Source organism: Zingiber officinale, chromosome 1B (genome assembly GCF_018446385.1).
Source record: "Zingiber officinale cultivar Zhangliang chromosome 1B, Zo_v1.1, whole genome shotgun sequence".
NCBI lineage: Eukaryota > Viridiplantae > Streptophyta > Magnoliopsida > Zingiberales > Zingiberaceae > Zingiber > Zingiber officinale.
The window spans coordinates 25,770,860-25,785,501 of NC_055986.1; the positions used below are offsets into that span (position 1 = coordinate 25,770,860).

At 39.1% G+C, this 14,642-nt stretch overlaps 1 long non-coding RNA gene across 1 annotated transcript; it reads right to left on the reverse strand.

Moving 5' to 3' along the window:
- Positions 1 to 11,231: 11,231 nt before the first annotated feature.
- LOC122048445 lies at positions 11,232 to 12,366 on the reverse strand. Its single transcript, XR_006130721.1, has 5 exons — positions 12,268 to 12,366; positions 12,108 to 12,200; positions 11,511 to 11,618; positions 11,352 to 11,437; positions 11,232 to 11,266 (listed from the first exon to the last, which is right to left on the reverse strand). It is a non-coding gene; the product is annotated as an uncharacterized LOC122048445 (long non-coding RNA).
- Positions 12,367 to 14,642: the final 2,276 nt, after the last annotated feature.

A 14,642-nucleotide genomic window follows, 5' to 3' on the forward strand; every position in this document is an offset into this window, starting at 1 on the left:
TAGTAGATGATTCATCCACATAGATTTTTCAAGTTTCATCTGGCTCGAGATTTTATATTTCTGTCACAAAATCGGCTAAGGCCTGTGCATTAATGGTTGATCGGGGTTATACTGTATATCATACTCGCTTAATTCCATGGGCCACTTGATCAATCTTTCGGACATCTCAAGATTGATGGGTACTCAACCCAATGTACTGTTAGTTAGAATAATTATGGGATGAGAAAGGAAATAGAGGCGTAACCTCCGAGCAACTAAAATTAGCCCGTACGCTAATTTCTCGAGAGAAGTGTAGTGACATTTAGTATCTTTCAATAAATGACTCAAAAAATATACTGGTAGCTGTTCGTTGCCGTCCTGACACACCAACGCTGACCCGACAACCTACTCAGTGGAAGACAAGTATATCCAAAGTCGCTTGCTGACGATGGGCTTTGTGAGTATAGGTAAAGAAGATAAATAATTTTAAGCTCCTACAATACCTTGTCATACTCAGCATCTCAGTTGAATTTGGTAGCTTGGAGAGTATCTTGAAGAATGACAAGCTCCGATTGGACGATTTTAAGATAAACTGGGAGAGAGCAGTAATACGTCCAGTCAGATGTTGTGCTTCTTTTAGATTATGAGGCAGGGGCATATCTTGGAGAGCTCTTACTTTGCTCGGATTGGCTTCAATTCCCCTCTTAGTGACAATGTAACTGAGGAAGCATCCACTTTTAGCTCCAAATAAGCACTTGTTGGGCTTAAATTTGACTCCATATTTTCTCAAGGTCAGGAATGTCTCCTCTATGTTTGTACATAAATCAGCTACTCAGAGAGGTTTTATTAATATATCATCAACGTATACCTCCATGTTTCTACCGATCTGCCTTTGGAAAACCTTGTTCATGGGTTGTTGGTATGTTGCCCAAGTATTTTTCAGTTCGGACGACATGACGTTATAGCAGTAGGTTCCTTCTACAATGATGAAGATGACCTTTTCTCGATCTTCCAAGTCGAGCAGGATTTGGTGGTATCCCTGGTATGCATCCAACATACATATCAATTCACAACCAGCAGTAGAATCCATCACTTGATTAATGCGTGGTAGATGATAGTAATCTTTTGGACACGCCTTGTTTAGGTCCCTAAAATCCAATCAGACCCACCACCTGTTTCCTGAATTAGACACTAGTACTATATTTGCAAGTCAACTCGAGAATTGCACTTCTCGAATATGTCCAGCTTCAAGTAGCCTACCTACTTCCACTTGGATGATTAGGTTCTGCTCTGCTCTAAAATCACTTTTCCTTTGCTTTACCGGCTGAACGTTTGGTTGGACGTGTAACTGTATTTTATTATCATAAGCAAAATACCCAGAAGTTCATGGGTCGCCCATGCGAAAATGTCCTTATTATTTCTTTCGATTAACTGTGCCTTTTTCTCGAGACTTAGCTACGATGAAGGTAGTAGTTTCCGGCCGATCATGATGAATTTGTACTTCCTCATTTTCTTCATAGATGAAAGTTGGAGGAACCTCTTGGATTGCATTGACTTTGAGCCGCTGAACTTTCTGAGCGGCTCAAGACTCAGTCTTCACGATCTCCATAAAGCACTTGCGTGCTACGAGCTGGTCTCCTCTGACTTCGCCGATTAAGTTGTTTACTGGGAACTTAATCTTCTGGAAGAATGTGGAGATGACTACTCAAAATTTATTCAAAGCTGGTTGGTCAAATATCACGTTATATGCCGAACATCCACCACAATAAAATTCATCCGGCGAGTTCTCATGAGCAACTCTTCCCTAAGAGATATAGCCAATCAGACTTGCCCGATCGGCTATACTTCATTTCCCATGAAGTAATATAGTGGTGTTATCATTGGCTGGAGATTATTCTTGTTCATTTGAAGCTGATCGAATGTCTTTTTAAAAATGATGTTGACCAAGCTACCTATGTCAACAAAAGTTTGATGAATAGTATAGTTAGCGATCACAATTTTAATAATGAGAGCATCATTATAGGGTATCTCCACTCCCTTCAAATATTTAAGACCGAAACTAATTTCAGGTCCTTGTGCTTTCTCCTTGCTGCACTCGACTGCATGAATTTTTAGTCATCGTGCATATGATTTTTTAGCCCGGTTAGAATCACCATCAGTTGAGCCACCTATTATCATACCAATGTCCCACTAGGCGGTATTGCCACAGTTTTCTTCCTCCCAAGTTGATTGGGGCTATAGCCATTTGGTGGGTAGGTCTTTGGTTGTTCCTTTGTTGGGCCAAATGTTGGGTCTGATCGGCTAGTGTGTCGTTTCAACCTGGGGGTTTGTCCAGTTGGCGATAACCTTGGTGGTTGGGAGAGGGAGATCACTTACAGAATTCTTAATGCACAAGTCGTCATGGGACCGGGTTAAAATGGTAGCAGTCCTTTGTGTCGTGAGTCCCAGAGCGATGATAGATGCAAAACATTGGGGTCAAAGGTCGAGACTTGGGGACTCATGACTAATCGACTTCCACATGATGGACCACGTATGACCTCGACTCATACTATTATGGAGGAGGGACCGGTCGGGGCCCTTTAGGAGGCACATTGTTGGTGATCAGCACTCTGGAGTGGCGCCCTGCTCAAGAACTACTTCTTTCTTCCGAGTGGATTGAGTCTCTTCAACATCGATGTATTTGATGGCTCGCCCGAGCAGCTAGTCGAAATCCTTCGAAGACTTCCTAATGAGGGATCTGAACAAGTTGTTGTTCGTGAGTCCCTAGGAAAAGGTACTTACCAGAATTTCTAAGGTGGCCGAGTGGACATCCATGGTGACTTGATTGAATTGCTTAATGTAGGCCCTCAACGTTTCCTTGGGCCCCGACTTGAATGAGAATAAATTCACTGTCATCTTATGGTAACGACTACTGCTAGCAAAATAATAGAGGAAGGCCGTTTAAAAATCCTTAAAACTGTAGATGGACTCGGTTGGCAGTCGCTTGAACCATCTTTACGCTGAACCCTCCAAAGTAATAAGGAACACGCAGCACTTCATTCCATCCTTGTATTGGTGGAGTATGACCACATTTTCAAATTTTAGTAAATGGCCTTCAGGATCGGTAGCTCCTGAGTACTCCTTGATTGATAAGGATTGATAATGTTTCGGAAGTTTGACCTCTAATATCTCTTTAGAGCATGACGTGCTAACCCGATCGAGAGAGTCACTCGTCATGGAAGACTTTCCATTATGGATATCTCGGGTGGGGGCATTCTCGAAAGACGATCCCTGCATCTTCTCCGCTCGGCCCATCTCCTCTAAGGGTGTTCAGAACAACGCCCTGTGATATATGATTAGTGAAGGTAATTGTAAAATACCGAAAAATAGCGAATAATGATGAGGGAATTTTCCGAAATTTTTAGAAATTTTTCTGAAATTTTTCGAAGAACGTATGAATGAGTTTACGAGGATAAAAACGAGGCCCAGGGGAAGCCTGTTTAGGCTATCCTGATTTAACAAGGAAAAGTTTATTTCTTTTTTCTTTTAATTTTCTTTTTCCTTGTTTTTCTCCCGCGTGCTTCCCTCTTTCTCCCCTCTGCCGAACCCGACGCCATGCCCTAACCTCCTCGCGGCCTCCTTCTCCACACCAGCGACGTCGATTCCACAGCCCTAGCGCCGGCGCCGCCGCTTTTCTTCTCCTCCTCTCCTTTTATTTCTTCTCCTTTCTTCTCCGCCGCACACCGCGATCCCGACGCCACCACTGTGCCTGACGCACCGCCGTCGCCCTTTCTCGCGTCGCCTCGGTCGCCACAGCCGACGCTAGTGGAAGAGAGCAATGCCGAGCCACCCTCTAGCGCCGAGCAGCATCCCTGCCGACCACTATCACCCTTGTGTGTCGACGCCGCCGCCGACTCTCGACCCGAGCAGCGCCGCCGCGGTTTCCTCTGCCCTAGCCTCAGCCGACGCCTCACTCCGATGCCAACAGCCACCACCAAGCCTATTTCCCCTTCTGATTCTTCACTACCGGCCGAGGTTGCTGCTCTCCTCTGTGACAGTCACTGGAATTGGAGTTCTCTCCGGCCACCAATCCTCTTCTTCGGGTCGTGGACAGAAGCAAAGCATCCAAGCCGTTCCTGTGGTCCCATTTTGTTGTACCATGCCCTAGCAGTGATTGAAGTGGTAAGGGAGATTATTTTGTTGCTGGATTGCAGTTGTGATTTGTGTTTCTCATCTCGGTATTGTGATGATTGGGTGTGGGATTGCTAATTTAATGTATATGGTTTGGTGGACAGCAGCTTGCTCCGGCCACTGTTGTTTGCTGTCATCGCCGGAGAAGAAGGTCAGGTAAGGATCCTTTTAACTACAACAGTAATGTAGATGTAGATTTTTGGTATATTATTGTAAGGATTCCTAATTAGTGGAATTTAGATAATGGATCTTTGTGGTAGGTTATGGACTGCCTGATTAGTTGACCATGTGTAGATTAATTCTTATAGGAAGGATGATGGTAATATGATTAGGGTTTTGCCCTAATTTAGGGTTAGAGATTTTATTTAGCTATTTTGAAGGATTGTAGCTAAATAAAATATGTTTCTATTCGTGATATAGGACTTTGACGCGAGACGAGTATCTCAACGTCATATTTGGACCAGATTTGGACTTTTCGATTGGAGAAGGGTACCTCTTAACTTATATTTTATGATATTATCATTTGGATATGCATAGTATTTTATAGCTACAAGCAATGATCATGTTTGCCTTTGGTATGTCACAGTTTGATACCCATAGCATGTTCTGTTTTGTCGCTTGTTATGTATTCATGTCTATACCTTGTGATTATTGCCATGAGTACCTTAGTTCCTAGAGTAAGTGACATACCATGCTTTACTGAGTTTAGGACTAGATTCTGGATTTTTATTATCTGACATGTGTATCTATATTTTTATATCATACCTGATCTGTGTACCTAGACCTTTTGCTTTGATCCATGTACATTGTTGGTACATATTTTATGGAGGTGGATATGTTCAGGACCTAGGTTGTTATACCATAGAGGACCTGTATACCCTAGATCTGTGGATTTGACTTACTTGTACTAGGGTACATATTTTTATATATATATGTGGATTTGGTTCAGGATATTGTCATGCTTAGTTTCATGCACCATTCGCATGATTGCATGCTGCGTGATAGGCTGCTCCATTATTGTAGAGCATATCGCCAGTTTCATCACTGTTCGGTGCTCCGTTGGTCCGCTCATGGGTAGCGTGACGCAGCGTGGTAGCATGTCAGTTTTGCTCTGTTCGGTGCTCCGTTGGTCCGCTCATGGGTAGTGTGATGCAGCGTGGTAGCACGTCAGGGATCCCTTCCCGTCATGGTGTACCGGGAGATGAGAGCATTGCGCTCCCCCATTTATGATTTGGGGTAGGAGTATGTGTGTACTCCGACAGCATCCCGTCCATTCGGTCACTCATCAGGAGCAGTGACGTCAGAGTGCACGGTTGTCACAGCCCTACCCACTCAGTCTCACCATTGTGTATGAGATGACTGACTGGCGTCAGGGGTGACCATGTCATTGACATCATATGCATTTATTGTATTTATTTACTTGTGTTTGCTGCACTTATATGCTGCATTTTGGTGGATGCATTTGTTTGACATGCATACAGGAGGCATATTGTGTATATGATTTGACGACCCTTTTGTTCTGGATAGGAGTTCTTGGTGAGTACAGCTTCCTCAGTTACCTTTAAATTTTGCATATTTCCTATATATGCTTAGGAAGCTGTATTCCATGTTTATTACTGTTAGATATTTCTTACTAGGCATGTCTATAGGTATTCGCTGAGTTGTTGAACTCACCCCCATGGACACTATCTTTTTCAGGTACCAGGTTGGTTATGATGTCGCTTGGAGTATCCTGTCTGCTGGTCCCCATGTCACCTCAGAGGATCTATCGGTTTCATTTATGTTTTGTTTGTTTTATGTGTCAGTGTGTTTAGTTTGTGCTCTGGTTTTGCTTCTGGAGTTTTGAAGTTGTTATGTGGTATTTTATATTATTGTTGGTTGTGTAAGCCTAGCCGACTAGCAATTTTGTGTTTGGTTTGTATTTGATTTCGGTCACTTTTCGTTGTGTTTTGGTTTTGGTACAGCCGAGTGGGCTGCTTTACATATAACTGCGTGGTTGTGTTTTTATTGTATTAGCCGAGTAGGCTGTATCATATAACTGTGTGGTTGTGTGTATATTCCAGCCGCCTGTGGCTGATGTATATTGTGCATGTAGAAATGATTCAGATTGTCAACCGTACAGGGGAGGTGCTGCCGAAATTTCTTCGGACAGGGACTCCCCCGGGGCGTAACAGTAATATCGGTGGCAAATTGATCGGCGGAACCGTGACTCGCGGATAGGCAGTCGAAGGAAGCTAGGTCGGCTAGAACCCGGTCGGACCCTCCACTCAAATTCCTCGTTCAACGTGCTAGCTGGTTACGGATACCGCAGAGTTGTTCGACACTTGACAGTCGACTGCGGCTTGTTGCTGTTGCACCATCCTAGTAGCCCACAATTCTATCAACATCTCCAACTCTTCTTGTGTCAAGGTTTAATGTGGTGAGTCGTCCACTCTCGCCCATCTTCATGTCTTGGAGGCAAGTGAAGTTCCCATATACGACACCAAATATGATCCCGTCCAAATGCTGGGAAGATGACTAGCTGGGTACTCCGCTCTAGCGTTGACTGGATGAAAACTTATCACTGTCATGCGTGTCACAAAAAGTGTTAGTGTTGGGCTAGGGAAGGGGCCCCCCGACATTGACCCTCCAACACTCAAGCTAGTAGTCGAGTTTTTGAGAGGAATAGTGAAAAGAATGTAGCAAAGTGTGCGTAGAAAAATGTAGCATCACATACCTTCGCCTGCACAAATTATGATGCATTTTCAAAAAAGAGCAGGACATAAAGTGACCCTGATACCTTTCCTAAAATGAGTCCGCAAATCTCTGTGATTGGATAGGTTGGAAACTTCTAAAGTGAGATTTGCTTGTAGAATATCCCTTATCCTCTGTGGCACAAAAGACCAAAAATCATATGAATTTATTGGGTTGTGGGTCCATGTTTATGTGTGTAGTTGGTGACTCAGCTTTCACTCGACTTCTTTACTCTGACTGTACTTAATCAGGTGTCTAGTACGTTCGATCGAACCCTATGTCCGATCGACGAGGGCACTTGGTTGGGATAATGGATGTTTGACTGCATACTTCCTAGTATTTCATTGTTGATTATGTAATCTAATTTTGAGATCATCCTGACTGGAGGGTCCCTTCGGGCATGTCCTTGGTTTAACACTCACAGTCTGTTTGGCATGGAGGTCTAGTCAGACTCTCTTGTTTTAAATGATGTTAACCGCCTATTGACCTTGACTTTGACTTATACGTCAACCGACCTCCTGGGTCTTAACCCCCTCAAAGGGGACCCACCTTAAACACTGGATCATTAATCATACCTCAAGTTATGTAGTGAGAATGTCTTATATCATCCAAAGAACCGATGAAATAATCGATGAGATACATAGATGGATAGATGTTGTTGGATCGAGATGCGCTAGAAGAGGGGGGGTGAATAGCGCTCGTGGCTTTCACATGTTTCAAATTCGTAAATTGTTTGAGTTAAAGTAGCGGAAATAGTAAAGCAAATACGAACACAGAAAGAAACAGAATATTTACTTGGTTCAGAGCCTATGGCGACTCCTACTCCAAGGCTCGTGATCGTTGATCGTTTCCGGTGGGCAACAACTATAATATCAAAAATCTTTTACAAGCAAGTACAATTAACAATAATAACAGAATATACCAATGATAAGTGAAACATCAGATTTAGAGTCCTGGGTCGTCGGCGTCAAGTTGTAGCTTCATCGGAGCTTCTCGTAAGTAGCTGGATGCAAAAAGGTCGCTTAAGAATTGATATCTCAACTTGCTGCTCGAGAGCTCCTTTTATACACTACTAGAGGCACCTCCAACACCATTCAAGGCGCCTCCAACAAGCCGAGTCAGCCGCGTGGATCAGCACGGACCTGGTCGCAACTCATCCACTTGAAGGCGCCTTCAAGCCAATCCAGGGTGCCTCCAATCTCTGGTTCAAGGCGCCTCCAGCTCCATCCGAGGCGCCCCAGCACTTCCGTGCATACTTCAGCTCCTTTGCACCCGAGGCACCTCCAAGCTCTATGGAGGCGGCTCGAACACTGTTCATCCCAGGCTTAGCTTATTCCTCTTATACCTACAAGACATGTTAGTCCCAAAATAGCAACATACCCTGCAAGACAATGTTAGCATATAAATAACAGTATGAATATTGAGTGTGACAGTCATTGGACTGTCTAGGTCTGACTTCGGATCTCCGACCGGAAACCCTAGGTCGACCCAACTCCTACTGTTCCCTCTGCGGGGAATGCGTCCTCACCTACTCCCCTCAGGAGAGATTACCTGGTGCCAGTCTGGTCCTCTAGACCGACTGGACTTTCTGTTTAGGGTTACCACCCCTAGGACCTAGGGTTACCGCCCCCTAGGATTTTTCTCCACCTAGGGTTACCACCCCTAGGACCTAAAGTTACCCCCCCCTTAGGATTTTCCTCCACCTAGGGTTACCACCCCCTAGGACCTAAGGTTACCACCCCCTAGGGTTTTCACCTTGCCTAACCGTAGGTAGGACTTTTGCCTAAGAATACTTAGAACTTTCCTGCAATCTTCATCAGACATGTTAGATCACAAATAAGCTTAACTTTGACTCCTTTGCCATTATCAAAACTTAGGTTCAATCGTCGGATGCTTTCCGCACCAACAATCTCCCCCTTTTTGATTATGACAACTGAAATTCAAAGTTAAGTAAAATAGATGCATAAGTGATCTTCAAAGTTTAAGTAAAAAACCATAAACAAGCTTAAGTAAATAAATTTGAATGCGAGTACAACTTAAGCTAAAACATATTTAAACTTTTAATGACGTATGTAAGACTCCCCCTTAGTAAGAGCTCTTTTTTATTTAAATTTTAGATTTTGCTTTTTGAATTTTTCCTTGAATTTCCTACTCTCCCCCTTTGCCATGTATCAAAATAAACAAGGGAGTAAGAAGGAATAGTGATTAATGGGCTTGTTTAGAAAAGATAAAGGCTTTTAACACTTTGCTTTTAGGAGTTAATATTATTGCAAAACTTTTAGCTAAGTGAAACTTTTAGAAATTAGGTTTGAAAAAGTGACTTTAGCTAAGGAAGATTTACTTTGAAAAGTCACTCAGCTAAATTTGAAAAAATATTGAAAGTCTTGAAAAGCTAGGTAAGCTTGTAAAAATGCTTAAGTTAAATTTGAAAGGCTTTGTTGAAAAAATATTTCGTTAAAATCTTAAAGCCTTTTTGAAAGACATTTTCTTTATTTCGAAAAGCTTTTTGAACAATATTAAGTTAAAAATTAAGATGACTTTTTCGAAAAATACTTAGCATAATTTTAAAAGAATCTAAGAGATATTTAGCTAAATTTTGAAAGAAGTTAAAAGATACTTAGTCTAGAAGGCTTTTTGCAAAGAGAATTGAATTTTGAAAATACTTAGCAAAGAAGGATTTAAAATACTTAGTTAAATTTGGAAACCTTAAAAATAGTATTTATCAATTTTTTTTTAAAAGACTAAGTTTAAAAGGCTTTTTAAAAAAAAAATAAGCTTGTAAAGTTGCAACTAAGGCCATTTTCACTTTTAGAAAAAAAATTTTAAGTCCTAAAGTCCAAGCATGAGTAACTTAAGAATATTAATATTAATCCCTTAATCCTCTTGACCGCATGTCTAACCATTTAGCTACTAGTTGATTACCTAGAGAGCAACAACACTACAAAAAAAATAGGTCTTTAGGTGCGGTTTTAACAAACTATAGAAGTGGTTTTCAACCGATCCTAAAGCTTTTGAATCGGTTACTTGACCGATCCAACAGCTTGCGCTCCTAGAATCAATGGCATTGGTTATAGCAACCAGTGGTGAAAACAGAACAACCGCTGCTGATGTCTCTATAGAAGCGGTTATTAACCGCCTTAATAGGTTATAATACCAGCGGTCCTTAACCTATCCAAATGTGGTTTGATGCGGCTGCTAACCGCACTTGTTAACTACTACAAATGCGATTAATGACCATTTCTATTGGTATGTAGTAGAAGCGGTTATTAAACCGATTCTGAAGTTAAATAGTGTAGTGGTTGGTAACCGCTCCAAAAGTAATTCAGCAGCAGTTTGTAACCACTCCTGCGTACCATGGTTAGGAGCGGTTATTAAGCCGCTTCTAAATTTATTTACCTGGATCGGTTATTTACCGCTTCTAATAAGTGTATTAGCAACAGTTTAAAACTAGCCCTGTTTCAAATGATGGACCCCAATGAAGCTCCTATAATCATTCCATTTTTCAAATATTTATTTACAAAATCTTTTGAATTCCTAATTTTTAATAATCAATACAAAACATTCAACAAAAAAAATTAAAATACCAATAGATTAACCAACAAAACATTCATATTAAATCTTTCAATTCACCAAACCAATAAGAAATTCATTTATAAAAATTTGCATACCCAAAACACCACCATATCAGCAATAAGTACGAACTTCTTTTACAAAAATCTGCATACCCCAAAACACCACCATATCAGTAACAAGTACAAAATTCTTTTACAAAAATGTGCAACCCCAAAACAACATAACACAATAGCACTAACAAGTGGCAACATAATTTAAAGAAAGTTTTCTCTAAAACGTTTATCTAATTATTAGATGGATCTGTTGGTGGTGGAGGTGTAGGATCATTTCCTTTTGCATTTGGTGGAGCATCTATATTTCGTTGCATAATCTCTACCATTATAGTCGCCATCTATTTAAAAAAAAAAGATATTAGTTAAAATGATGCATGTATTTATATATTTTTGAATTGTTCGATTGTTACTAATAAATATTAAATATTTTTATTACCTGTGCCGGTAACAATTCTGGGCCACGAGATCCCCCAACAGCTCCGGATATCATACTCTGCATAATATGTGCAAAATTTTGAAGTTGTTGGTCATGCATTTGCTTTATCATTTGCTCTGTTTCTATTCGCCTCTGTACTTCCCGTGCCTCCATTTCTTTTATTTTTTCTTGCATTTCCTTGAATTCAGCTGTCATATTTGAATTAGAGTGATAACTTGGTGTATAGATTGTGCGCTTACACAGCTCAGGGAAAACTTGGCTAGGAAGTGCACCACCACCTAAACATCGAACTCGGCCAGAATGTTCGGGTCCAAAAACATCACTACAAAAAAAAAATACTTAATATCGTATAATTGTAATAACTTTAACTACCATAAATAAATAAATAAATGTTAAGAAATTATAACCGAAATGCGTCCTCATGCACTTCTGTAGGTTGAGTTCCCTCAGGCTTGTCTTGAAGTCGACGCCGCACAGCTTCATCTAGTAAAGCCTATCAAAAAAATATTTGATGAAATGCGAAGAATACTAAGAAATAAACTTGAAAAATTAAAAGAAATTACTACCTCAACTCGGATCACTTCATCATCAACAGGAGCATCTCCTTTCTTTTTACTTCGACGACTTATTTTTATTATCTCAATGCGAGTAGGTTTTCTCCCCTTTTCCTGAAACTACTTATGAAAAAATCATTTTTAGATCAAGTGTCAAGTAACATTAACAAATATTGTGGATTTTTATCAGTGAATGAATATTCAAAGAGATGAATTATGAAAGGAATTGGAAGGATTTTAATGAGAAAACCTTCTAACTAAATATGCATAAAGACCACACAAAAAAAATTACTTTATTTATGTTACTTTAAGGCACTTCACATCTCTATAATTGAAATAAATTTTGACTCTAACTAATTACATCACATTAATAATATTGTACAGAAAAACACAAAACATATATCAAATCATATTCTTTATCAATTAAATAAGTAACTAATCACAAAAAAGGAAATTATAGTATTAGGTAGCAAAACAATCATAATCGATCACTATCATGACATATTAAGTAAAATCATAGAACTTCAGTAGTTTAGGATTATCATGATCTACACAATAAATGGATTATGTGAATTTAGTTGTAATAACAAAACACAATTTGATACTTACAAATTTATGCTCCAAGGATGGAATATTTGTACGACCCAGCGCATGACTCCCTCTTTTTTTCTTCGCATTTTCTTGATTAATTTTTGAAATTTTCTAAAAAAAAATTACATTTAATTTGACACTAGTCATATATAAAAAAAACAATCAATATATTTACTACCTCATTAGTGTTCCAATAATGGCACAATGCTTCCCAAACTTCAGGAGTCAACTTTTGAGGAACTGGATGAATGGAAACAAGCTCATCCAATGGAATATTTGGATCATAAGACTTAGCTTTGATTTCAGTCCTCCATCGCCTCCATGCTGCCCCCATCATTTGCATAATAACATCTCGATGGCGATCGGGAATATCAAAACGTGCCTATAAATATTAATAAATAATATGAAGGCATTAAATTCAAATTTAGAATTAAACACTTAACAACTTACAGTCACTTTTCTCCATGCATCATTCAAGCGTTTTTTGGGCATCTTTCTCCAATCAAGAAAACTAAGGGGCAACAAGTTCCCATTTCTAGCGATAGTACCCACAAAATTGGCAACAAAGAAATATACTAATATATAATATAAACGAAATGATCCCTGCACTTACAATTTTCTTCGATGTAAAGAGGAAGAAGAAACACTGGATTCTTGGGGTCTCTCGGCGTCGCTGCTTCTTGTAGCGATTTCAACTCACAGCTGTGAAGAGAGGAGTTGCATATTAAAAAAAATACAGATAAGTACGCTAAGCCTTAGCTTCTAGAACCTTAAACCTTAGGATTCCAACCTTGTTATTTATTCAAATAAGTGCACAGAAGGCACAAACACAAAAGGATATTCATCAAATTAAAAGGAACATTCAAAAACCAAAGAATGGAGCGAGTGATAATTGCAAGGAATGACTATACCTTGTTCGAACGAAGGATTAACGGAGATTTAGAGCTTCTCGGTGTGAGTAGAGGAAGAAGAAGGGTTTTTCGGCGGGAATAGAGGAGAGGAAAGGTCGCGTGAGATGGGTTTGCGTTGAGGAAGTTTGGGAAAAGAAACCTAAGGAGAATAAAAATAAAAAAAAGAAGGAAATAAAATGATATAAAGAAAATTAAAAAAAATATTAAGTACGGCTATATTAAAATAAAACAAACAGATTATAAACTCATTTTAATTATTGATTAACAATTAAATAATTAAGATTGGTCATGCGTTGATTAAAAGTTTAATTATATTATAATAATTATTAACTAAATTTTTTATTTTTTTCGACAAACAAAATTAAATATTACCATATAAATTTAACTATTACGGGTAAAAAATTACACATGGTCAAATATATTTGGCTAGTAAAAAATTAATTATTACTAGCCAAATCAAATTTTAGTTAGTAAACAAATTAAATATTACATACGATCTAATTTTGATAGGTAAACATTACCTACCATATTAAACTTACGTCAATAATAAATTAAAATTGCCTGCCAAATAAATTTTTGTCGATAATTAAAATTATTTATTAGCAAAAGTACAATTTAGCTAGTAAATCTTTTATTTACCAGTCAAATTCAATTTAGACGGAATATTTTCGCTAGTAAACACAACTTTTCCCATAGTCAAGATTGTATAGACAGGGATGCAATCGACCCATAAAATAAATATTTAAGGGTTTTTCTGACATAATTTTTGCCGCAGTTACATACCGCTACTAATTAAATGTTCTCGTTACAACTGTAGGAGCGGTTATAGAAACCGATTCTAAAATATGTCTTTTGTCGCAGTCACAAACCGCTTCTAATATTGATATCATGTAGCGACCACATTTGGCAGCTGCAAATTATATAATTTAGAGTCGGTTATGTGAACCGCTGCAAATCAAGATATATAGCAACGGTTTCTATAAAACCGGTTCAAGCCATAAGAGCGGTCATTTGACCGGTTCTAAAAAACCGATGCTGAAACCTCCATTTTTTTGTAGTGCAACTTTCACTTGGTTAGTCAAGTTAAGTTAATTAATCCAGTTAGATTTGACTAGATCTGGATAACTTAACTTGATTAATGTAATGTTGGTTTTAATGCCCAGACTTACTGCGATGTATTGAAATAAGCATTCTAAAGTCTAGGCTGTACCCTATGCATCTCACACCGTTCTAAGTTTTTCAACCACAAACAAGGTAAGCCTAGTGTGCTTGTGAGATTCTCTGGCTCAATCTAGGGGAACATGATATCTAATGGTAAGCTCTAGACTAAGTCCAAACTTAGAAAGTCTAATAAAATTTGAATTTTGAAAACATTATTTTTCCTAAAATTTTAAAAACCAATAAAAGCAGGTTGATTTGACATAAATAAGTTCAATTCTACTAAACACATTCCTATTTGTCTTCTGAGTGTACTGAACTCAAGTTAGGGTAAGGGCTTTGTGAATATGTCAGCTAGGTTTGATTTGGACTCAATGTAGTTAAGTACAATATCACCCCTAGCTACATGATCCCTTACAAAATGGTGTTTTACTTCTATGTGTTTAGTTCTTGAGCGGTGAATTGGATTCTTGGTTAAATTAAT